Below are 26,906 nucleotides of genomic sequence, written 5' to 3' on the forward strand. Positions count from 1 at the left end.
CCTCCTCCTCCTCTTAAAGAAATACATCTTAAAGGCTCCTTACTGAAATAGGAAGACGAACATAATGCACTGGTATGCTGGAGAAAAAGCGTAATATTTAATACTGAGTATATGTAATATCGAGACCTCAATGTGAAACTTGAAATGAAACTGTTAGAAGAAAACATAGGCAGTACCCTACAAGATATTTGTGCAGGAAAGGACTTTCTAAATTGGACTTCAGGAGTTGTCATTCAGGAATTAAAGTCAACAATCGACAAACAAGACCTCATTAAACTAAAAAGCTTCTGTATAGCAAAGGAAAGAGTGAAGAGAAAGCCCACAAAATAGGAGAATGCATCATTCAACTCTCACCAATGAAGCTTCCTTATGCAACAGATGGTGATTAACCCAGAAAGTCACAACTGGCCAAAGTGTAGAGAATAAGGGACTGCAGAGTGCTTGTCCCTGTATAGGACACCTACATCAAACCTCTGCCACCCAAGTCTCAGGAAACATTGTGGAAGATAGGGCATAAAGTTTGTAAGAGCCAAGGGTGTTGAATGGCCACATGAGTATCCAGGCAGCTGGAAAGTTACTCATATGATCTTAGAGCAATGGTAACAACATGTACAAGCTCAAGCTTGTATAAGCTCAAGCCTGACAAAAACCCTAGCATAGAAGTAGAAAGGTGGGCAAGAAGTCCCAACCTTAGCTGAAGAACTATTGGCAACCAGTAACTACTGGGTGGGGGGAGGGATGATTTTCTCCAAGCATGTGGCACTAGATAGGTTAACCAGGCTCCTGTAGATTGATACATGCCAAAGGACATTTGGGGACACAAACTTGGCTTGATAAGCCTTAACATATATGACAAGCATACATGAAATCCTGCTGGGAGGAGGCTATAAAAGGGGTCTCAGCATGATCAAAATAAATTGCATGAATTTCATAAAAATTCAACAAAAAAGTAGTGAAAAAAACGAAATATAGAATAGACTATGATCCTAAATTTATGAGTTCTATTTACATATTTATACATAATACACATAGGAAAAAATTGAAAAGAAATGGTGGCAGTAAACAGCATCTACAGGTGATGAAATTATTGATGAAAATTTACTTCATTTTTATACAGTCATTTCTTCAACACACACACACACACACACACATTGTGTTGAAAACTGAAGTCAAAGCATGCCTTCAAGGGACCCTTTGGGGACAGGCACTACACAGGTATATGAGGATTACCACTTACCCTGGTAGGTAAGTGGCTCTTATCCCCAGTCCTAGTGTTCAGAAAGTATTCCTTTAAATCATAATAAGGGCTGTATATCTTTTAAAATACTCTGTAATTCAGGCTTTCCACAAAAATCCAGTGGACACTCTTTACAATTACAGCAAAACTTGTCTGGAAGGCAAAAATGAACCTTCTGTCTTCCTGCTGAGAGAGAAGAAAGTCCATCACTGCTCCACATAGGGGTGGGCTGAGGAGTCCAGCTGGGGGCCAGTGGTCATTTCCAGAGAATAGGGAGTGCTGCACCCAGTTGAGTAAACGGAAAGGCGTGCACAGGCTATCCCTCCTGATTAGGGGAAGGACAGGAACAGATAGGAACTGGGAAGGCTGGGAACAGAATTCATAGCTGCTCCACAACATCCCACCCGAGTCCACAGCCAGTATCCATGTGGGTATTTTTAACAAGGCATAAAACTTGCAATTCTATTAAAAACACATGTCTCTTGTTTCAAAGCACAGTTAGCAATAGACACTGAGATTCGGTAAACACACCATCTACCAGGGGGACAATCTCATTCAACTCCAAGTCTCCAATTCTGTAGTTTTGAGGATTTTTTTTTTCTTTCCCAAAGAAACCCAGCTCTTCTGGTTGTAATAAATTTTGAGAATTTCTCAGGCTTCCCCTCCAAATCTAGAAAAGATTGTGCTACCTGCTGGCAAACACTAACTGACACATTTGTACTATTAAGAGAACACGGATGGCTAGAACAAGGAGGGAGAGAAAGCTAGCGAACTGCAGAGCAGACAAAGAGGGATCCAAGAGGGGAAGGCTGGCTTTTGATGTCCAAGCAGCCAACTATGCCCATCACAAGCCCAAATCTAGGACAGGGATAAGTTGTCCTTATCATGGGACGTGTCCCCCCCACAGACCCTTTAATGGAAGTAAGCAGAGGAGGTAACTCAGTGGTGAAGTGCTTGCTCAGATGTACAAGGCCCTGAATTCCATCCCTAGCACAGCAAAAACAAGAAAGTGAAGATTTGGTTCTTGATCTCTAAGGTGTAGTCAGTGATAAAGCTGTGGGCCTGCCATTAGACGAACGCAGCTTTAAATCCATTTCTCTACTTAAGAGCTGTCACAGCTTAACACCTAGGCCTTAGTTTTCCCATCTGTAGAATGGAAAAACAATAATGCCGATTTGGTCTCCATATTTACTTTCTCCCAAGTTTTATAGCAGCATGGCTGGGTGCAGAGAGGGGATGGAGGTAGGATGCTAAGTCCTCTATTACTGTCTCCTATAATTGTCAAGCAATCCCGGGGAGGTGGTGGGGAGCAGCACCGGGACACAACACAGGTTGTGTGGGAAGTCAGTTCTCCTTCACACAAATTATTAGGCTTTTAAATGCTTCCCCTCAAATCCCCATGCTTAGGGTGGAGGAGACAGCAAGGGAGGGAACCTCCAGATCTGGTATTTTAGGCTGCGGGAAAGGAAACACAAAGCTTTATTTATCTGGGCTCCCCAGCTTGCTAATTAACTCACGGACTGGAAACTATTCTCTATGTCGGCGCCTGCACATCTTCTCATTATTAGAAAAACATCTGCTTGTCATCCCCATGGTTTCCGAAATTGAGAGAGGACCAGAGTTACGTTCCCAGTTGCAAATGTGTGACATCAAAGCTGCCTCCAGCCCTGGAGGCCTCCCCCTGCCCCCGGAGAGCATGGGCTTTGGGAGATTAGAACAGTTATTGGATTTTCTAAATAAAATAGAGCTGCTGAAAGGAGTGTGCACACAAACATCTCTGTGTGTGAGGCTGGAGCACACTGGTGAATGGGTCAGAAAAAAGTGCTTACCCATGCTTTGACTTGGCTGCTTGTCCATGTAAAAGCCAGGTTTGGGCCTGTGGACAAATACAGGGGATCCACAGTGTGCTCACTCACTGCTGAGTCTGCATATGGCTCATCCCTGGCAACTGGGGACTCATATTCTGGATAGCAAGGGGCTCTAGCAGGACAAATACACCTGCCACCTCTCAGACACAACCAGAGTGACCTGTATATAACCTGGTGACTGTCACACGGATGCAGGGGCTGGGAGACCAGGCAGGACACAGTAGCTCCCTGGGAGAGCAGGGGAACCCAAGCTCAGAGCATGCCCAGTTCCCAGCACTTCAGGAAGACTCTCTCCTTCAATTTAGGTGATCAGCTCTTTGCCTTCACCCAGGGGCTAAACAGTTTCCTGGGAGGGAGAATTATTAAAATGAAATCAGGCCAATGAGTTGGTCACCTAGACTGTTCCCTCTTCCTTCCTCCCTTGACCAGACAATAGTTCCATCCACCTCTTGCTGTGAATATAGAGCAGCTTGAGTGCTTTTGCCTTGGCCTCTGGTCTCCTTTTCTATAAAATGGAAAGAATAACAAACAGTCCCCTCAAGGATGCTAGGACAGCTTCAAGACCTTGGACGGCATGCAGGCACCTCAACCTGAACCAAGTTCACTGGTGACGAGGACTGGCAGCAGCAGGGCAGGTGTGTGTGTGGTGGCAGGGAGGTGGAGGGATACAAGGGAGCATGGACATAGGGAAGGAACAGAACTGGGAAATTTAAGTCAAGTCCTCAAGTTCTGTGCTTAATTACCGGAAACCATCTATTTGACTCCTGGGCCTTTCCTGCTCAGCTGGCAACAGGTCCTCTCCTTTGCAAACTCCTTCCTCTGCTCCCTTCCATCTCTTGAAAGCTTCCACACTCCACCCCAGCACACTCTGCTTCCTTGCTCTCCTACTCCCTTTCAGCCTCACTCCCCATCTCACAGCATGGAACCTTCTTCCTGATCTAGCTCATACTGTATCTTGCCCACTCAAGTCCATTACCAACTGCCTCCACCCAGCTGTCCTTCAGCCTGAACAAGTCCCTTCACCATTGCTGTAGGCTCAACTCCACCTCCACTCAGTAGCCAAGAGGTCTCCTCTCTATCACATGGAGCTGACTCTTTTTTGGGGGGGGGGGTCATTTTTGAGACAGGGTCTCCCTGTAGCCCAGCTGACCTGAAACTATGTAGTCCAGGCTGATCTTGAACTCACAGAGATCTGCCTGCCTCTCTGCTGGGAGTAAAGGCATGTACCACCACACCTGTCATGGAGCTGACTCTTAATCCTACAATGGCCCTCTAAGTTTCTGGGGCTGCAGCAATCTCTTCTTACTTACTGGGAATTTTCTCCAAAGTCACCAGTGGATGCTTAAAGTGGCAGGTAGTACACAATATGCTTTACCCTACAGCTACATCCCCATGACTATACCATACATAACGATATCATCTTCTTGGCATATCTGCACTGCCAGCATCACTACTTTTATGCTTGGGGCCCATTATCTTTTTAAAAAATATTTTATTTATTTTTATTATTTTATGTGTATGAGTGTATCACCTGCATGTATGTGAGTGCACCCGTGTCGTGCAATGCCTCGGAGGTCAGAAGAGGGCTTCGGATTCCCCTGGAACTGGAGTTAAGGATGGTTTGTAGCCACCATGTGGGTGCTGGGAATCGAACCTGGGTCCTCTGCAAGAGCAGTCAGTGCTCTTACCGCTGAGCCATCTCTCCAGCCCCTATCTTTTAATCTTTAATATTCATACATACATATAATGTGTTTTGATCAAATATACTCCCATTCCCTCCCCACCACTTTTCCTTCCCAACTTCATGTATTCTTTTTTTTTCTATACCCATGGAGAGTTCATGTAGTGCTGCCTATATGCATGGGTGTGAGAAGCTTCCCAGTGCCTGCATCCTTGAAGAAAACTGACTCTCCCTCCCCCAGCACCCATCACTTACTTGCCAATAGCTCCTCAGATGGGGTAGGACTTCATGAGCTCCTCCCCATCCATTATCTGTTTTTGTGAGATCTCATTATGTAGCCCAGCTGGCCTGGAATGTACCAGACTGGCCTCGAACTCACAGAGATCCTCCTGAGTCTGCTGGGATTAAAGACATGTGCCACCACACCGGGCCCATTATGAAGTAATATGAGTGACTTTAATACAAACACCACAACATGGAGACTGTGGATCTGATAACTGAGACAGCTGCTAGGGAGCTAATGGGCAGACAGTGCATACAGCGCGGATACAGTGTACTAAGAGATGATTCGTGTTTTGAGCAAGACAGTGTAGGATTTCATCACTCTGCTCAGCATATGTGTGCAACTTAACCCTTATGAGTCACTTCTCCACTGCTGTGGCTCATCTCCCACCCAAGCTGCTCTCCTCTCAGAAGCCAAAAGGTGGTTTGTCTATCATGCACAGCTAATCCTTAAAATCCTACTGTGGGTCCTCTAAGGTGCTGCAACTGCAAAAAAATGCCTTTCTGAAATTTTCCATTTAATCATTTCTGAACAGATGTGACTACAAGTAACTAAAACTGTCAAACACCAATCCTCGGACGGGGCGGTGGGGAGTGTGTTACCCAATCTCCATTTTAATAGGCACTTCTGAGGTCTATACACTGTCCCTTGCCCCTCAATTTAAGCCATCATGAAACACGTGAGATTTCATACACATTCCAAGCAGCTCTATACCTCTCTACCTTCAAATTTCCATTAAAAAACTTCTGATCGACCACCTTTCTTCAATTGTTCTGGATTTAGGTGCTTCTGTTTTCCTGCCCCTGTACTCTATACAGAATGAAAAGTATGGCTCCTGCCCGGCATGGTGGCATACACCTTTAATCCCAGCACTCAAAAGGCAGAGGCAGTCAGATCTCTGTGAGTTCCAGGCCAGCCTGGTCTACATAGTGAGTTCCAGGCCAGCTGGAGCTACAGGGAGACCCTGTCTCAAAAAGACCAAAAAAAAAAAAAAAAAAGAAAGAAAGAAAGAAAAGGAAAAGTATGGATCCTGCATTTGTGCTTCTCTCCTACCAAAATTCAAATCCACTGAAGACAGACTTCATAGTTAATACTGTCAACTTGACAGGATTTACAGTTGCTTAGTGCTTGGATTAAAGTGTGCCTCTGGGAATGTATGTGAGGGACTATCTAAACTACATTAATTAATTAATGGGGGAAGCCCCACCCTGAATGTGGGCTGCACCACTGGGGTCCCAGGCTACAAAAAAGGAAAAAGTGGCAGCTCATGCCTTTAATCCTAGCACTCTGGGAGGCAGAGGCAGGTCGATCTCTACGAGTTCCGGATCAGCCAGGGTTACATAGAGACCCTGTCTCAAAAAAACCAAACCAGAAAACCTCAAAAAACAAAAAAACAAAAAAAAAAAAAATGAGAGAGAGAGAGAGAGAGAGAGAGAGAGAGAGAGCAAGCTGAGCACCAGCATTCATCTGACTGCAGGTGTAATGTGGCCTACTGCATCAGAATCCTGCTGCCATGACTTCTCCTTCATGACAAACTGCACCCTGCAACTGGGAGCCCAAATAAAACTTTCCTTAAGTTGTTTTTGTCAGGGTATTTTAGCAACAGAAAAGTAACTAAGACACCTGAATTCCATTTTTCTGAGTTCAGTGCCTAGAACATTCTACACATGTGTACAGGCTGAACACACAGAAACCTGCAGTCTTGTGCATACAAAACAGCACCAACCCTCAAAGCAAGCCACATTCAGGAGTCAGATCTCCTCCCCTGAGAAGAGTCCAAGCAAAGATAAACCATTTTCTTACCTCCAGCCCCACCACAAACCAAAGCCTGGGCTCTGGAGGCAGATGGCCCAGAGCTGTAGGCACTTTTGGTGGTACCCCAAGCCCCTGACTGCCTTCCTGGACCTTGGTCTCTCGTAATATGGAGATAATAATGACTCACATCATGATGTCATAGGAATAAATGAAATTATTATGTAGTAACTGTCAGCATTTAGTGGATTCTCAATACAGGTTTACCCAGCCCCAGCCCCACCCCCTCTATTTTTCTCTGTGGTACCAAGATAGAGTTAGAGCCTAATAAAATCCATGTTCATAACATACACTGGCAGCTTCCACCTCCTACAACTTGATCAAAGAAATGAGGAAGGAGGCAAAGGCTGGCCCTGGACTATGACCCTGGAGATGTTAGGCCACTGTCTGCAGGATGTCTACAGCATCCTGGCCAGGCCCCAAGGTTGCCACGCTCCTTGACTTAGAATGCAGGAATCTTAGGGACCTTCTTGTACCCAAGAAGAGCTTCAGGGGTTTCAGGTCAAAGACCCCTGCCCCTGCCCCACTGACTCATTAGCAGAGGAATACCAGTTCTCACACATTTTCTGCAGAGGCAGAAGAAAATCTGACAAGACCAAGGAAATGTTGCTGTGGTTAGTCAAGAAGCAAGATTTCAGGCAATTTGGCTTTCTTCTATTCTTTCCCATTTTCTCAACTTTCTACAGCAAACTGCTTCTATTGCCTGACATCATTTACAGTGCCTAAATCATTCTTAATGGTTGGACCTCAAGTGAGTTACACTCAGTGACTGGGATCAAGTTGTAACCCCCAGAGCTTATCTAGAACCTGATGCAAGAGGGTCAGAACTCTGTGATCTAGGGTTCAGGGGTACTATGATAATCCTGGAACCTTGGGCCACAAGAATATCTTGAGAGTTTGTGAGAGGTGGGTGGAAGGGTCTCTCCCAAACACAGAATAGGAACTCATTCTGGTACCATTAATTCTATTGGTCAGTACTCATGGGTAAGAGGAGCACAGGGCTGTGGACAGCAGGAAGGAGAATAGGACGGAGGCTAAGTGACTTCAGTGTCTGGCTACAGGACAAGTTTCTAAAGAAATATATCTTTCTTTTTTTAGTATTTTTTAAATTATTTTTATTTTCTGTGTATGCATGTATTGCCTGCATGTAGGTAAGTGCACCTGTGTCATGCAATGCCCACAGAGGACAAAAGAGACTGTTGGATCTCACGGAACTGGAGTTACGGATAGTTGTTAGCTGCCATGTGGGTGCTGGGATTCGAAGCTGGGTCTTCTGCAAGAACTTTCAGTGTTCTTAACTGCTATCTCTCCAGCTCCCAGAAATATAGCTTTTACTGATAAAAAACAGAAACACCTTTGCAGCTTCCCTGAGACCCTTGTGTTTCTCATGAAGTGCACATTTGGTTCAGGTAAGAAGCATGGAGGGGCCGGATGTGGGAACATTCACCTGTAATCCCAGCATTTAGGAGGCTGAGGCAGGAGGATAATGAATTTGAGCCCAATCTGGGCTACATAGCAAGACTCCATCTGACAAACAAACGACAAACAAACAAAAGCAGGCATGAAAAAATCCCTCCCCAGGCCCTACCAGGCTCACCTGGGCTTCCCTGCTTCATTCCTCATGAATTCATTCATCACTCACTCTGAGCCCCTCTAGGGGGATAGTACTGAGCCCATGGGGCAGTGTGATAAACTAAGCCCCTCCTCCCACCATTGCCATAGCTGCCACCCCAGGAATCTTAAGTAACTGTGGGTGGATGTTTGCTTTGCTCAAAGGCGGTACAAACTAAGGGCGGCACTGGAATGCTGATTCTTTTTTTCTTTTTTTATCCAAGGGGCTGTGGAATGAAGCAGGGTGGGGGGATAGGAGCTGACAGGAATAAAGTACTCTGGGCAAGAGAATCAAAAAATGTCTCCAGTAGGATTCCAAAGATGCTATACTCCTGTCTCCCCTGTGAAGTCGGCTGTAAAACACATCCTTCAGCAAATGGGCAGATTCCAACCAAGTGCTATTTCTGTTCTCAAGATGAGGAGGAGGTGAGAGCAAAGGCTGGCTCACTCACACAAATAGAGGCCATCCTTTCCCATAGTTTGTGGTGGAGTGGGAGGGACACCTAGCAAATAAACAAGCACCTATGGTGATGTGTGTTAAGATCAGCACTGAAAGGGACCCTGAGCAAAAAGTTGAAGGGGAACCAAAACAAAAAAAGATTAAGTCAGCAAGATAACTAGTATTTTAATTCAGCTTTCCACAAAATCAGAGAATGAAGAAATTGTGATAAACATACAGTATCATTTTATATATAAATTTTAAAATTTGAAACAAGTTCTCATGTAGCCCAAACTGGCTTTAAACTCACCATATAGCTGAGGATAGTCCCAAACTTAAGATATTCCTCCTTCAACTTCCCAAATACTGGGATTACAGGCATGCAATACCACGCCTAGTTTTATGTGGTGCTGGGGATCAAACCCAGGACTTCATGCATGCTAGGCAAGTACTCTACCCACTGAGCTACCCCCACCCCCAGTTCCCCTGCTGTGGGCAGGGCTGGTGAGTGAGGCTGAGTCTTTTGAGTGTAGTGTAAGATTTGGTCTCTATTTCATTACAATTATTTACTCATTTGGAGGAGTGGCTGTGTCATAGTGCAGGTGGAGGTCAGAGGACAACTTGGGAGAATCAATTCTCTCCTTCCATCTTTCCACCTCATGAGACTTAAGAGATTGAACTCAGGTTGTCAGGCTTGGCAGCAAGAGCCTTTACCTGCTGAGCCATCTTGCCAGCCCACAGTCTCTATTTCTAATACTGACATTAGGGTTCATCAAAGATTGACTGGTATTCATCTAGATTGTTTTCTAAAATTTATTTTGATTTTATGTGTATGAGTGTTTACCTGCATGTATTAAGAGTCCCATGTGCCTTCAATGTCAACAGAGGCCAGAAGAGGGCATCAGATCCCCTGGAACTAGAGTTAAGGATGGGTGTTAGCTGCCATATGGGTGCTGGAACCCAACCCAGGTCTTCTACAAGAGCAACCAGTCCTCTTAACTGCTGCACTCTCTCTCCAGCCCCTAGATGGTTTTTAAGAATTATTGGCCTTGATGATTGAGTTTTCGGACATCTCTTCAGTTTTGTGACTAGGTCTCCTCATTTTAGGTGGGCTCTGAGGGAGCACACCCAGGAGTGGAGGACCAACTCTGCTGATGAGGCCAGAAAAGGTCTTCTGAGGACTCAGCAGCTCTGAAGTTGGACTTGGGAAAATAAACAGAATCTAACATATGAAATAAATATGAATAAAATAAATACCACCTAAGCCAAAGGCCCAGCCTGGAATGGGGCAAGAAGAGCTACCTGTACTTGTAAATGGATTAGAAAGAAGCCTGAAATAATACATGAGAGCCAATCCCTGGCCCCTTGGGGCTCATGTCAAGCCAAGACACTGAGGCTGAAGGCATCAACACTCTGGTCATTTCTAGCTGCTAAGATTCTAGGACCCTGGTTGCATTTTGGGGATATCCAACGCCACTATCAATGCAGAAGCGTCTTAGTTAGGAGTTGCCCCTATTGCATTGTTTTCTTTCAAGACCTTTCTCAATCCCATGCAGTTATATAGGGATGATGCTTTCTTGGTAGCCTTGGATAAAGGACATGCCATGAGCTCCTCTCAGTCTGGGCTACAGGCCAGCTTAGCTCTCTCACCTCTCATTTGTAGTTAAGAAACTTCCTCAAAGTTTCCTGACCTGAAAGTCAAAAATGGGCCCAGAGTCCAAGTCTCCTAACTCCTAGGCAGAAGCTGACTGCCCTTCATTGATCTTTGGATGGGGAATAAGCAGTGGACAGGGGAGTGATTTCTCTCCAGTGCCATCTAAACTGCTAAGAAAGTGAGTCCTGGCTTTAAGCTGGTCCCTGGGAACTATGAATGCATGCAGACACTGCAGTTCATTTGAGCTCCCAGCTGGGGTGCTGGGTCCCAGCATCAGTGAAAACGACAGAAGAGTTTCCTCTCTTTTCCCCACCCACAAGCTCTGAGCACAGAGAGGGCCTGGAACTTCCACCCAATTACCTGCACAGCAGGCCCCTGCCCTGCAGCATATTCTTTATCTAGAATTTCACTTTGCACATGCAGGGCCTTGCCAGATCCCAATGCTGCTGCCTTTTCCCACCTGGAGGTTATTAATACAAAACAAACTTATCACCAAACCCTAATCAATGCAGGGACCCTATGATCAGTTTCATAGCTGGAAGGGAGAGCTGTTCCATAGAGCAGCCTGGGGTGTGGCAGACTCTCCTGGGCCTAGACACAGGTAGTGTGTCCTCCAAAGGCCTGGAAAATGTCTGGTGGCCAGTTGAACAGAATCACCAGATCATAAGGACAACACCAGCACTCCTCTGAGCTTCTGGTGCTGGGTTGTAAGCTGGTATGGATGTCTGAAACAGGCTAGCTAGAAATAACCATCGGGCTGAAGGCCTCACAGGGCAGGAAGCTACTGGCTGAGGCCCTGGGTAATGGGAGTTGGCCCAGGAGCCCAACAATCCTCTGGACACAAAGCCAAAGGGAGGTAGAGTTGAGGAAGCAGATGACTGTCCATCATGTAGGTAAGGACAGGAAACAGAATCAGACTAGAGTCCAGACTCCTCTAGGGTAGCACCTCTGAGGACTCCCAACAAAACATCTGGACTGCTAGCACTTCTGTACTGCTTTGTATTATCATTGTCATATCATCACCATCATCACCATCATCATCGCCATAGGCAGCATTGACTATTATATCACCATCAACACAGGCAGCTGAGTAGCAGGTGGATGGTCCTCCCCTCCAATATCCACATCTTAATTCCTAGAACCTGTGAGTGCCACACTATTTGGAAGGATCTTTGCAGATGTAATGAAGTTAAGGATCTTGAAAGGAGATGCTTATCTTGTATCACCAGGGTGTTCCTGATCTGTAAATGATACAAGGAAGGCTGAGGGCCACCAGACACAGAGGTGAGGAGAGAGCAGCAGAGGAGACTTGGGTGACAGCCACAACCAAGAATCCATATGGTTCCTGGAGCTGCACAAGGAAAAGGAAGGATGTTTTCTAGTACCTTCGGAGGAAGTGTGGCCCTATTGGTACTTTGGTCTGAGATCTTGGGCCTTCAGATTGGGAGAAAGTAAATGACTAAGACAAATACTCACTTGTTATAGCAGCTCCAGGATGCTAAAGCACTGAGCCATCCTGAGCAGCAACTGCATCACAGGAAACATTTCCCTGAGTAGATCTAGGACATTTCAGGCACCAGGCAGTATACAAGGTTGCCCAACTACTCCATGAGTTATTTCCATTTATCAGTTGGGCAAACTGATGCTTAATGAGGAAAGCTGGCCAAGGTGGGTTGGGATGGAGGGAACATAACCCTACATGGACTGCTCTCTCCACCGGAAGACCAGAACTGCCTGGATAGGGTCCTACTTCTGTGCAGCCAACTCAGGAATTTGCACATCGTAGCTGAACTTATTTTTGATCTCAAATGATATTTTTACCAGACTTATCTCTGAGGTTTGGCTCTTTCTAAAAGTCAGGGAATGACTAATTGTGGGGACAAGAAGACAACATCTCAAGTGACCTGAGTGGTGTTCCTGATGGGTTTGCCAGCACTTAAATAGCTCTGATGGGCCTGTGGGTATTTCTCCTTTTCCTTCCTAAGGAAGGCTTTGGAAGCCAAGATTCTACCTAGAGATGCCTTAGCATTGACTATCAGACCAGAGCAATAACACACACGTTGCTTTCTTTTATGAACAGAGATTATGATAAATGGTACTCACAAGCAAAGTATTATAGTTTTTTTAGAAGTCTTCCTGACCCAGAGAGCAGTATACCAGAAAAAACTTCCAGAACCTTCTCAGAGGAAAATTTCAGAGTCTAAGATAGCTCTACCTAAGAACTCAAGGGTACAATCCTTATGACAGTGTTCAGCAGAATCCAGTCAGAAGGGGAAGTGTAGGGACAAAATTAAACACCAATATTTTCACCTTGACTTATCAGACACTCCACATATTCCTAGGTCACCTAGATGCACTTGAACAGCAGTACATCTTGTGGCTGGATGTAGTTTTATTTAAAGGTAGGACCTGGACAAAATCTATCCTGAATCCCATAGATTCCCAGGCCCCAGCAGTCCCCTTACATAAAAAACAACTTGCCAGGTGTGGTGGTGCACACCTTTAATCCCAGCACTCTGGAGGCAGAGGCAGGCAGATCTCTGTAAATTCAAGGCCAGCCTGGTCTCTGTAGTGAATCCAGGCCAGCTGGGGCTACAGGGAGGCCCTGTCTCAAAAACACTAAAAAAACCCAACTCTCATTGATGCCTTTGATACTGCCTGTTGGATGACTGGAAATGCTAATTACCCCAGTGAGTCCTGTAACCTCCACACAAGCTCTGAAAAAGTAGTTCTGCCCTAGTGTGACCTATGGACCTTCTACTTAAAGAATCCTAATTCTCTCAAGTGGAGCAAATGGTGTGCCAACAAAGCCATGTATTTATTCAGGCTTTACTGAGGGGAAAAGAGGGAAAAACCCTTAGAGATAATCAATACCTTGAAGAGGTTTACCTCAGGTTTCTGGAGAAGTCAACCTACTGGACACCACCTCCCACCCCAAGGGCTCAGCCTGTGGGTCTTCAAGCTTTAGTCAGTTCTTGGCCTGTGTCACCTAGATCCTGACAGGACAAAGACAGAAGCGGTTCAGCGTGGGGCTTGGTGGGTTCTGTCACAGACGGGGGCCGGGGGGAAGCAGCAAGAAACATGGATTGTTAGCAAGGAGCTGGTGTTCTCTAGATGGGTACTCTCAAGCCCAGGAACTGGGGGTCAACAAATTCAATGGAGGCCAGTCCAGTGAGATGGGAGTGGGGGCAGTCCTGTTTACCTCTTTGATACCCCACCCCCACCGCTGGAGATTTGTTATAATCACCAAGGCCTTTGTTGACACAAGCCCACAGATCCTGTTTATAACTTCCAAATCCAAACAGCTTTGGCCAATGAATTTTTTTTAAGGCATGTGGCAGCAAAGCTTTACCTGATCTTAACTGCCTCAGGTCACTTAATCTTGCTTTACCTAATTCTTGAAATAGTCCTACATTAGACTGCTGCAATATTAACTCATTTTAAAACATGGTGTTATTTGAAACCCTACTGAATTCATTATATAACATAGTGTGGGTATCACGTGATCTTTCTAAAGCTCTTCCAAAGACTGAGCTCTAAATCACATCCCAATGAAGAAATGTGGATGTGCCATTTCAATATTGAATGGACTGAACATTTCTACCCCATAGTCATATGCCCAAATCCCAATGCCCCCACTATGTGACAGCATTAAGACATCATTAGAACAGGTATGGTGGTACAGGCCTTTAGTCCCAGCACTTGGGAGGCAGAGGCAGGTGGAGCTCTGTGAGTTCAAGGCCAGCCTGGTCTACATAGTGAGTTCCAGTTTAGCTAGGGCTACAGGGAGACCCTGTCTCAAAAAGACCAAAAAAAAAAAAAAAAAAAAAAAAAAAAAAAAAAAAAAAAGAACATTTAGAGGGCTGAGGAGATGGTTTAGTGGATAAAGTGCTTGCTGTACAAGCTTAAGAACCTGGGTTTGGATCCTCAACATCCACACAAGTCAGGCATGGCCACACTTGTGTGTAACCCTGGAGCTTGGAGTAAGAAAGCAGGAGAATTCCAGGAGCTCACTGGCTAGCCAGTCAAGCTGAAATGGTGAACTCTAGGTTCAGTGAAAGACCCTGTATCAAAAATGGGGGAGAGAGGGATAGAAGATACCTGACATTGACCTCTGGATTGTGCTTGTACACACACAGGCAAACACACACCTGCACATGCACACACACACACAGCTTTCAAGGAACAGGGACACACACACCACTGCGCCCCCCCCCCCCCCCCCCCTTTTTCTTTCTCGCACTCTCCACCACCACTTTGCCATGTGAGAACACAGGGAGAGCTTAGCAAACCAAGAAGAGATTCCTGTCTAGAATCTAGCCTTGTTGGTACCCTGATTGCAGACTTCTAGCCTCCCAAACTGTGGGAAGTGCATTTCTGTTGATTAAGTCACCCATTCCATGGTATTTTGTTATAGTAGCTTTAGCTGACAGACACAGGTTTTGGTACTGAGATGTGGAATACTGTTGTGATAAATACCTAAAAACTGGAAATATTTTCAGAACTGGTAAAGTGCAGAGATTAGAAGAGTTTTAAGGAGCATGCTTAAAAAGCATAGATTGCCTCAAGTAGGATATTAGTATAAATATAGAAGTTAAATAGATCATTATGGTGAGGTCTTGGATACAAATGATACAAACGAGGACTATACGATTGGAAAGGCAAGCCTTAGCATAAAAAGGCCAAGAACTGGCTGAGCTATGCTCTATTCTCTGTCAGACTTGGGCATGACCTGCAGGAAGCCTTAACCGACTAACCTGACTTTGCTATAAACACTGCTGACTCTCAATTCTTTCTCAACACTTAGTAACAGTTCAGACTTGAAGGTGGTGAATTTCTTCTGCATTTATGTGAATGTACAACTTTACCCTACTTTAACAACCCATCCCCCCAACAAACAGAATTCCCTCTAGTATATAATGTAATAGCTTGTTTAGAGTCTCTTTGAGTCTTACTACTCCAACCCATAGTCTTCAGTACATATGGCTGGTGCTTAGGTCAATGCCACACTTCTCTAGAACCTTCTATGCATATGGCTGGTGCTTAGGTCAGCATCACCCTTCTTCTAGAACCTTGCAACTGCAGGCATAAGAAGACTAGAAGTTTAGAGACAATGGGAAAATTCAGTAAGGTCACAGATCACGCAATCAATATATGAAAATTATTAGTTATAATCTATATAAACAATGATTTGAAAATTATAGTGGAGCTGGGATGGTGGTGGTTCATGCCTTTAATCCCAGCACTTGGGAGGCTGAGGCAGGAAGATTGCATCAAGTTTAAGGCTACATAGTGAGTTCAAGGTTAGGTTGAGCTATAGTGTAAAACCCTGTCTCAAGGGGACGGAAAGATAGCTCAATGGTTAAGAGTACCTACTGCTCTTGCAGAGGACCCGGATTTGGTTCCCAGCACCCACATGGCAGATAACAACCATCTCTAACTCCAGTTCCAGAGGATCTGATGCCCACTTCTGGCCTCCATAGGCATTGCAGGACATCGGTGCACTTACATATATGAAGGCAAAACACATACACATAAAATAAAATTTAAAAAAATTTTTTACAAAGAAGTCCCCCAAAAGAAAACCTTGATAAAAAAGTATTATAAATGTACTTATGGCTATATTTATGAAATAATCTTCACTTTTACAAATATACAGTGAAAACTTTAATGGGCAAAATATAATGTCTGGAACTCATCTGAAAATCTGAGTAGAGGGGCAAAGGGCATGGACAAACAAGGCCACCCATGGGGTGATGCTATGAAGCTGTTTGGAGGATGAGAAGATTCATTTTACCATTCTCGCTACTTTTATGCACATTTTCAAATCTCCAAATTAACAATTCTATTGCGGAACCAGGAGAAAAATATCTTTAATATTTATTTTTACTTTGTGTATATGTGTGTCTGTGTGAGCATATGCCAGGTATACGGGTGTATGCAGGTGTCTAAGGAGGCCAGAAAAGAATGTTGGATTCCAGCAGCTGGAGTTATAGGGGGTTGTGAGATGCCTGATGTAGGCGTGGCAAGATTTTTAAGTTAAGGGGGAGATTTTTAAGTTAAGAAAAAGGTCTAGTTTGCTTTTAGATTAAAAAAAAAAAAAAGTTGAAGTTAGGTATGGTGGCTAATGACTGTAATCTCAGCACTTGGGAGGTTGAGGTAGGAGGATTGCCAGAAGTTCAAGGTCAACCTGGGCTACATAGTAAGTAAGTCAGCTTGAACTATAGAGTGAAATACTATTTCAAAGAAAAAAAGTGACTTTTTTTTCCCTCTGTAAATCAATGAGACCAATTAAAATGCCAACAAGGAGCACTTTTAGAAAAATTCTCAAGGCAAAGAAATATAATGGCCATAAAAATTATGAAAGATTATGAAAGAGAATTTTGTGAAAGAGAAAGCCTGGTCTTAGAAGTATTAAACTCATTGTAAAGCTACAATAATAAAAGTTTTCAGCAATGGAGAGCGAGCAGGCAGGGAGTGGTGCAAAGTAAACTTCCAAAAATTAGCCCAAGTGAGTACTGTGTGCCAGGCACTATTCAAGATGCTAAATAGTGGGTACCAAACAAAATGGACATAAATTCTTGCCATTTGCATTAGTTTTTCATCACTCTGACCAAAACACCTGAGAGGGACTAGCTGCATGCTAGGTTGGCCAAACTCCCGAGCTCCAGGTCTGGGAGAGACTCTGTCTCAAAGGAATAAGTCAGAGAGTGACAGAGAAAGACTCTACTTGATGCCTACCTTCTGCTTTCTTCTAACACACACACACACACACACACACACACACACACACACACACACACACATATTCCTCATAGAGCTCAGGTTACAGACGCACAAAAGACCACACTGGGCTTGTTACTTGGGTCCTAGGATCCAAATTCAACTTCATGGCTGCACAGTAAGTGCTCTTAGCCAATAAGCCATCTCTCCAGCCCTACATCTTTAAAAAAAAAAAAATTATTATTTTTATTTTATGTGTATGAGTGTGTTGCCTGCATGTATGGAGGTGCACCCATGTCTTGCAATGCCCACAGAGGTCAGAAAAGACTGTCAGATCCCCTGGAACTGGTGTTACAGACAGTTGTTAGCCGCCATGTGGGTGGTGGGAACCAAACCCAGGTCCTCTGCAAGAGCAAACTGAGCCATCTCTCCAGCCTCCTATCTATTTCTTTAAAAGCACCCTACTAAGTACTATTAGAAGAAAGAAAGAAAAAAACAAACTTCAAAGAAAGAATATGGTCCTACATCCTACGCTTTTTGAAATTGTTTTAAATTTTCAGGAAAATCTTATGACCTTCTTTTTCTTTTTTTTTAGTGCTTTAACTGAAACCTTGTACCTTTAGGCTCTGTTGGAAGCAATCTGTACCCAAGGCCAAGCTGAAAAGTTCCAGAGGACCTGCAGAGCTGCCAACCAGGGTGTTTAATGAGCAAAACTTAAGAGCCAAATGCAAATAACTAGCAAACACCAGATGGCAGGGGTCAGGCAGGATATCTCCTCAAAGAGGTAAAGTCTGAGCCTTGGTCAGGCCCAGAGAAAGATAAATGACTCCCATCTGACTAGGGGAGGGGAGAGGGTGAGGGGGTTCATGCGGCTAGCCCATGCACTTCTGCAGGGTGAGAGAAGGGGTCTTTATACCTCCAGTCAAGAGCCGAAGATGCAAAAGGAATAAAGCAGTTAAGGCAGCTGTGGTGGAGATGGGCTTTTTGGTGATGGAGATGAGCTGTTTTGTCCAATGTGAAAACTCACCCACAGGGCTTTTTTTTTTGTCATCATATGAAAATTTATTACTCCTGTGTTTCCATCATCAACACTTAGGATCTTGGTCTTTCCTTCTTGCCTTTGTACAGAGCCAAAAGAGACACATTGGCTACTTTAACAACCTTAAAGCAGACTCCAGGAATATCACCAACTGCATGGCCTTTCCGACCAAATCCAGCAACCAGAACTTCATCGTTTTCCTCAATGAAGTTCAGGCAACCATCGTTGGGCACAAAGGCTGTGATCTCCTGCCATTCTTGATGAGCTGGACCCTGATACACTTCTTGATAGCCGAATTTGGCTGTTTAGCTTCAACCCCCACTTTTTCCGGCACGAGGCCCTTGGCATGAGAAGCACCTCCAAAAGGGTTGGCTGTAAGGGCTGTGCCCAAATGGGCTTTCTTGTACTGTTTATCATGCCATTTCTGGTCCCGTTGGTGATTACAGAGCTTCCTGGCAGTATGCAGACCACGACACTTGCCCATGCTGCAGGCACCGCAGACCGGGAGAGAAAGAGGTGCTCCAGGAAGGACCCACAAGCCACTGCGAAAACCTCCAGGGCTTTTAATGTTTAGCTATCCCCAAATCTCAAGGGGTCTGAATCATGAACACATATATACAGGCGCATGTGCATGCACATGTACACACACACGTACACGTACACACACACACACACACACACACACACACACACACACGTGTGCAGCATAAAGATTGAGGGTCTGTTTAACTTGGGAGAAAATAAAAACTCAGTTAAGCTGTTATCAAAATTTTTAAATGGGGAAGGGATGTACCCAATTAGCCATTATTTTTTTTAGTCTTTAAAAGTTTATGCTTTATTTAATTAAATATAAAGTTAATAGTATCAGTGCTAGCCTCATTTGTTGTAATAAGGCGTTATTTTTAATTGGAAACAAGAGTGTATGACGCCACCTCTCCTAATTATTTACCTTTACGGGAGGCCAGGCTTCCAGAAACGCAAAGCTATTGTGAAGGTGTTGACATTCTCCCTGGGTGCAGTTTTTGCCCTAACTGCAGACAGATTACCTTTAGACAAATAAAAGTATTAGCACTGGCCTTGAACACCCAAATTTAGGACTGACCACAGATCTGCAAGACTTCTAAACAAATGCTGGCCTCCCCCATGATCAGGATTGACCAAACCACTGGCTACACAGTGTAACTCTCCCCTCCTCTTCCGCTACAGGGAAAGACGGGCCAGAGGCTTTATCTCACCCCTTGCTGTCACCGCTTTTGGTGTAACCAGTCTTCGTTCCTTTAAACTTGCCTCTTGGGTATAATTTTTCTTAGAGAGAAAAAAGAATAAGGTATTCAAAAAAATAGTGCACTCTTCTTTTGGTCCTACATTATTCATTTTCTACTTCTGGTAAAATAATCTCAATGAACTATCCTGCTACAATGTATTCAGTTAGTGTGAACAACTTTCCAGCCTGCTTTCCATTGAATGTGCTTTTCTTTTTCTTTCTTTTTTTGAGACAGGGTTTCCCTATAGCCCCAGCTGGCCCAGAACTCACTTTGTAGACGGGGCTGCCCTTGAACTCACAGAACTCACAAAGATTTGCCAGCCTCTGCCTCCCAAGTGCTGGGATTAAAGGCGTGTGCCACCACGCCTGGCTGAATATACTTTAGAGAAGTGAGTTTGGGCAGGCTGAGGTTTTTACAGAGTTTTCCGTATTCCTCAAATGCATAGCCCAACAACATTGGGAATAACAGTTGCTAAAATCAGCTTGTAAATTTTGAGAAACAATGCCTAATCTAGCTATTTAGAGGTAAGCCTTTTATTATAATGATTAACTTTTGAAAAGAGTTCTATGGTTTTGAAAACTCATGTGGCATTGTGAGAGACAATATAGCAGGAAAGTAAAGTGTGGCATGTGTTTAGACACAGGCCAATACAGATGTGCATGTATATAGATCACAAACATAAAATGCTTATATACAAAAAATATATATGCTGAGAAAGGTAAAGTTCAGAGTTTTCATTTTTGAGGATATAAGATTCATAAATAGAAGTGACTGCATCAAACACGTTTGGACAATTGGTCCAACAGAAAATGTATGACAGCCCAAGATGAAGAATTGACAATCCAGTTTTAATTGTTACTCAAGGAGAAAATGTGTTCCCTGTAGGAGAATCCCCAATCACTCCTATTCACTTGCTCTTGTATTTTCAGAGCACAGAGCCAAGATACTCTGAGATTAAGCTGTAACGTTACTAAGAGCTCTGTGGGATCCTGGATTGGATCCTAGAACAGATAAAGGACATTCATGAAATCTGCATAAAGTATGGAGTTTAGTTCATAAAAACATGCTGTGACCATTCTTTAGTTTGGCAAATATACCGTGGTTGTGTAACATATTAACCACAGTGGAAACGCACATCCAGGGTGTGATTTGGTGTCAGAGCCCTATAGCCTAACAGGACAAGGTCCTGGATTTGATTCCCAAAACCTCAAAGATAAAAAAAAATAACTAGAAAGAATGGGGGCAGGGTGAGCTCTATCTTTATAACTTTTCTGTAAATCTAAAGTAATTCCAGAATCAAAAATTCATGACAAATAAAAGAGCTGTTGTTAGGCATTGATTGAAACTACATTCTTAAGCCCTTAATGTTTTTCTCATGTTAAAGGAAATATAAGTAATTTTCCACCCAAGTGGCAGCTCCATTTAGTGATAATCTGGCAGTGGTCTCCATTCATGTAAAAAGCAAAGCTATTTGCATACATGGTGGTAATTATTTTACAGGTGGTGACCTTGAGGAAAAGAAGGTTCAGGGAGGCAGGGGAAGGAATTCAGATTTGGTCAATTCCTCAGATGGGCACCAACAGTCAATCACTATCTGAGAAGCCCAGCCTGGTTAGCAAGGCACAAGCAAGACCACTCACCATGGGGTGTCTATGGGAACTTTCAGGAGACAAGCTGCTGAACTGGGCAAAGGCTCCCAGTACCCACAACAGGAGGCATTTACAAACCTGGCAGGGCCTGGCACCTACTCAGAGATTTCAAGGTCAAGCCAGCATCACTTCCAGAGAGCAATGGAGTAATTAAGCTCACATGTCCAGGCAGAAGGCTGAGGAGCCACAGACTTGTTCCAGGCTGCCGGCTTGTGCTCACCACCAGGGTCTGGCTGCAGAATCAGGAGTCACATGCAGGTTCATTCCAGCCTCTCTCCACAGCATAGAGCTTAGCTTCTAGATGGTATGAAGTTGTTTTTTCTAAAATGACTTTCCAAATGCAAAATTTCTCCCAAGCTCCCAGGTGACCAAATCCCACAGACAGCCCATTCTTACCATCCAGTAGCAGTTGGTCGCAGAGATTTTATATGGTCCCAGAACTATTCTGATTTCTTCTCCGATCATAAGGATGGGTAGAGTTCTTCCTATTTTAATACCTGCAAACAAAGGTTTTTCATTTTCCCCTAAACCTGCCCTATCTACTATTTCCATCTGCCACACCTTTCTGGAAAGAGAGACTATGGTCACCATCAGACTGTTCCCCAAGGATCGTGGTGATCAGAGTGCTACAGTTTGGATGTCGCTTGTCCCCCAAAGGTTTACATGTTGGAAGCTTGATTCTTGGTGTGATGACGTTAAGACGTGGGCATTGGCCAGGAGAGGTAGTGCATGCCTTTACTCTCAGCAGAGGCAGGTGGATCTCCGTTAGTTCCAGGCCAGCCAGGTCTGTGTAGTGGGTTTCAGGCTAGATAGAGCTACACAGTGGGACCCAATCTAAATAAATAATACATACATTTTTAAAAAGAGGAACCTTGGGGCTGGAGAGACAGCTCAGCAGTTACGAGCACTTGCTGAGCAACCAAGTTTGATTCCCAGCACCCACATGGGGCAGCTCAAAACCACCTGTAACTCCAGTTCCCAGGGATCTGACTTCCTCTTTTGACCTCTGCTGGCACTGCATGCATATGGTACGTTTACCTACATACAGATAAAACATTCATAGATATAAAATAAAGATAAATAAATTTTTAAAAACTGTTAGAGCTGACTATTTGGGGGATTGTAGCATTCAAAGATTTGACAAAATTCTACAAATCCCATGTTTTTTTTTTTTTTTTTTAAGTGTAGGTAATCCCCAGACACCTTGAGGATGAATTTAATGAACCTTAGTTTACACAGTGTCAGTACTACAGGGGCTGAGACACCAAAATTCTGATACCCATTCCTTAGAGGAAAGTAGATTAAAAATGGCTAAATAGGCATAAGTGTATGTCTCTGTAAATTTATTACAACCCATTAGCCAGAGATCACTGCTCCTCATTTGTAAAAAGGTACTTATTTCATGAACTGCTGAGAAAGAATGTTAAATGAGCTAATATTTTTAGGGGGTTGCTGGGGATCTGAACTCAGGTCCTCATGCTAGATCAGCAGGTACTTTTCTGACTGAGCTAACTCCCGAGCCCCAGCCCCAGTGGCAGTTTAAAAAATATTCTTTTAATTTATTTTTATTTTATGTGTATGAGTGTTTTGCCTGCATGTATGCAAGTGCACCCATGTCAAGCAATGCCCACAGAGACCAGAAGAGGGCATTGGGTCCCCCTGAAACTGGAGTTACTGACAGCCTCCATGTGGGTGCTGGGAACAAAGTCCCAGTCCTCTGCAAGAGCAGCCAGTGCTCTTAACCACTGAGCTATCTGTCCAGCCCCTGAGCTATTTTTAAAAATATTTTATTTATTATTTTTATTTTATGTGTAAGAGTGTATTGTGCGCATGTATGTAAGTACACCTGTGTTCTGCAATGCCTGTGGAGGTCAGAAGAGGTTATCAGATCCCCTAGAACTGTAGTTAGGGATGGTTCTTAGTCACCATGTGGATGCTGGGAACTGAACCCAGGTCCTTTGCAAGAGCAGCCAGTGCTCTTAACTGCTCCCTGCCCACCCCCAACTAATTTTTTAAGGCACAGGTAACAATGCCTGGCACACATTAAGCACCAGTTAAGTGTTACATAAAAATACAACCGGATACCATGCAATACAGTACAGTGACAAGTATCTTTTCAGGTCACAGCACCCCACAAGATCCCTGGGAGCAACACCGGCATGCTGGCCAGAGCCACCATCTCACCAGTGAAAGACAAGCTGCCTTAACCTACTTTTCAAAACCCTGTTTTTGAGAGGGAAACTTTTGAAAAGGGTGAGCTTCTGGAAATGTCTTAAACATAAGCTGCTTTGCAAAAATGAAAACAAATATTTTGCTTTCCACCAGAAAATCCAGAATCTATGCCAATCCACAGTGAAGTTTTGGTTAAGTGCAAGGAGGAGAAGAAGCACCTGCCCTCTCAAAAGTAAGGCAGCACTCTGAAACGTGCAGGGGTCCCCTGAATCTGCAAATCACCCATTCCATTTCAAGGAGATGGCTCCAAACGCTAGAAAATACTCTTTCCTATATATACACACCTGTGAGGAAGGATAATCTATATCAAGCACAGTAACAACTAATAATAAAATAGAATGATTATAATAGTGAACTATAATAAAAGCTATGTGAATGTGATCTCTCTTAAGAAAGAGTGAAGACAATGGGGCTGGAGAGATGTCTCAGTGGTTAAGAGCACTGGCTGTTCTTGCAGAAGACCTGGGTTCGAATCCCACCACCCATATGGTGGCTAACAACTATCCGTAACTCCAGTTCCGGGGGATCCAACGCCATCTTCTGTCCTCCATGGGCATTGCTCAACATAGGTGTACTAATGTACATGCAGGCAATACAGTCACACACATAAAAATAAATTTAAAAAAGAGTGAAGACAAATATTCATGTTTTTAGTAAGAGGCTGACCGCAGGTTATTGAAAGCAGAGAGGATAAAGGAGCAGTACTGTATGCCTCCTACCCAAGACAAGAGAGTCCTTCTCCCAGGCTAGCTGAGTAGAGAGTGACTCAGAAGCTACCAACAACCGCCTTGCCCATGCTACCGTTCCCCAAACAGTCTGACAGGCAACATTTTTTTTTGATACCACCAAGTGGCTTAAAAGAACTTGTCAGATTCACTGAGAATGGACCCCAGCTAATTCTCCCTTCGAAAAAATTAAAAAGCAGAAATAAGAAATACAGCTTTAAATGCTTGGACTCCAGGGGGGTGTGGTGATGAACCACTCAGACTCTGTTCCAAACTGGAGTCCTCAGCACAGTAGCACAGCCACACACAGCCCTCAGCTGGCAGCCAGTAGTAAACTGCCCTCAGTAGCTGCCTCCAGTGAGGGGAGATAATGTCAGCCTCCAACATCACAACTCAGGACAATTCCTTGTTTTATTCTTTATTTATATTTTATTTTTATTTTGTGTGTATGAATGTTTTGCCTGCATGTATGTAAGTGCACCACGTATGTCCAAAACTGCAAAGGCCAGAAGAGGGTGTCAGGTACCCTGGAACTGTAGTTACAGACAGTTGTTAGCCACTGTGTAGGTGCTGGGAACTGAACCCAGGATCTCTGTAAAAGCAGCCAGTGCTCTCAACTACTGAACCATCTCTCCAGCCCCAACAACTCAGAACAATTCTTAAGGGTCCTAGGAGGATGCCCACTGGCCATCTTTCCAGCTTGCTTGAGGTTTTATAAAGAGCTTTATTGAGGTGTTATTGGTGTGCAATAAAGTATGAACTCAACACATACAATTTGGTAACTTTTCATTTCTTTTTTTTTTTTAATTTCTTTTTCTTTTTGTATTTCTGGGGATTGAACTCAGGGCCATGTGCATGTTAGGCCAGGCACTCTGCTACTAAACTCCATTGTTAACCCCCGCCCCCTTTCCTCTAGGAATGACTTTTATCTAACCTTGCAACCAATAAGTTAATCTTATTTATAATGCAGACAGGTTCACTGAGCAATGGACTCCTCTTGTGACCTAGGGATATAACCTTAATCCCTCATAACCCTTCCTTGCCCTTGATCCAAAATAATGTGTGTGGATGTGTGTGTGTGTGTGTGTGTGTTGTATATTCAAAAATTATCCCATTTGTGTAGCAAACAGGGATTAAACAGACAACATCTGTTTGTGGTTGTGTGTGTGCCATTCTAGGTCTGGAGGAGCCAGAAAGGGCAAATTTATTTGTTATGCTGGATACACTATTTCAATAAAAGAGTGAGCCCTTTCCTAAGGCAGTTTCATGAGTAATCATCTTAAGAAACAGGTTCTGAGAACAGCTGGATTCCTCTTGGCTGAAATGGATGTTAAGAGTTAGGTTGTGGGGCTGGAGAGATGGCCCAGTGGTTAAGAACACTGGTTGTTCTTGCAGAAGACCCGGGTTCAAATCCCAGCACCCACATGGCAGCTAACAACTGTCTGTAACTCCAGTTCCAGGGGATCTGACTGCCTCTTCGGTCCTCCATGGGCATTGCATGACACGGGTGCACTTACCTACATGTAGGCAATACATGCATACACATAAAATTAAAAAACTAATAATAAAATGTTTTTAAAAAGAGGTTGTCTTTTTAAAGAATATTTTTATTGATTTTTTTTGAGAATTTCATGCAATGTATTGTGTTTTTTTTTTTTTTTTTAGGGTGGCAGGGCTACCAAACTTGTATTGTGTTTTTTTAAATTTTATTTATTATTATTATTATTTTTTGTGTGTATATGAGTGTATTGCATGATGTATGAAGTGCACCCATGTCATGCAATGCCTGTGGATTCCCCTGGAACTGGAGTTCCTAACTGTTGTTAGCTGCCATGTGGGTGCTGGGAATTGAACCTGGGTCCTCTGCAAGAACAGCTAGTGCTCTTAATCTCTGAGGCATCTCTCCTGCCCCTAGGCTGTCTTTTTCTATTTTTTATTTTTATTTTTTATTCTATGTGTATGAGAGTATTGCCTGCATGTATGTGAGTGCACCTGTATCATGCAATGCTGCAGAGGTCAGAAGAGGATGTTGGATTCCCCTGGAACTGCAGTCAAGAACAGTTTGTAGCCACCATGTGGGTGCTGGGAATCAAACCCCTGTCCTCTGCAAGCGCAGTCAATGCTCTTAACTGCTGAGTCATCTCTCCAGCCCCTAGGCTGTCTTTATTTAAGCATTATCATGACATGGCATCTTATAGCAACTGCCACGTCTTCCTTCTTTTTTCTTTAATTCTTTCATGTTCTCACTAAGCTGCCCAGACCGGTGTTAAATTTGTGATCCTTCTTTCTCAGCCTTCCAAGTAGTTTGGAATAGAGTTGTGCACCACCATGGCCTGGCTGATAACTTTTAACATATGTACATCCATGTGACTATCATGAAGATGATGAACAAACCCCAAGAACCCTTCCAAAAGTTCCCTAATGCTCCTTTTCTCTCTCCTCTTTCCTCTTGTGCTATCCTCTTCCACCCCCCACCCCATCCCCCAAATAACTAATTTTTAGGGTTTTAAATAGAGTCCACAGTGCTTCCTCCTTTCACAGGGTTGTCTGGTAGGTATTCAGGGGCGGGAGAAGCACTGGATCCCCTGACCAAACACTTTTAGTCTCTGCCCCACTTTTCACTTCTCTCACAGACCCCACCCAGGCCCAGTGCCCAGTTATCCCATGGACGCATAACAGATCAATGAC

The 26,906-nt window shown here is 43.9% G+C and overlaps 1 protein-coding gene and 1 pseudogene across 7 annotated transcripts in view; both read right to left on the reverse strand.

Moving 5' to 3' along the window:
- Pdzd2 (PDZ domain containing 2) overlaps positions 1–26,906 on the reverse strand; it is a 434,448-nt gene that overhangs the window by 373,839 nt on the left and 33,703 nt on the right. For 2 of the 7 annotated variants that reach the window (XM_029564737.1, XM_029564733.1), the window contains one exon: positions 21,658–21,758. The exons of the other annotated variants lie outside the window; for them this stretch is intronic. The gene's annotated coding sequence lies outside the window, so the exon portion shown is untranslated. The remainder of the gene's footprint in view (positions 1–21,657; positions 21,759–26,906) is intronic. 7 annotated transcript variants of the gene reach the window in all.
- LOC103736081 lies at positions 18,373–18,862 on the reverse strand (annotated as a pseudogene).

The sequence above is a fragment of the Nannospalax galili genome, unplaced genomic scaffold (genome assembly GCF_000622305.1).
Source record: "Nannospalax galili isolate Female #2095 unplaced genomic scaffold, S.galili_v1.0 scaffold150, whole genome shotgun sequence".
NCBI lineage: Eukaryota > Metazoa > Chordata > Mammalia > Rodentia > Spalacidae > Nannospalax > Nannospalax galili.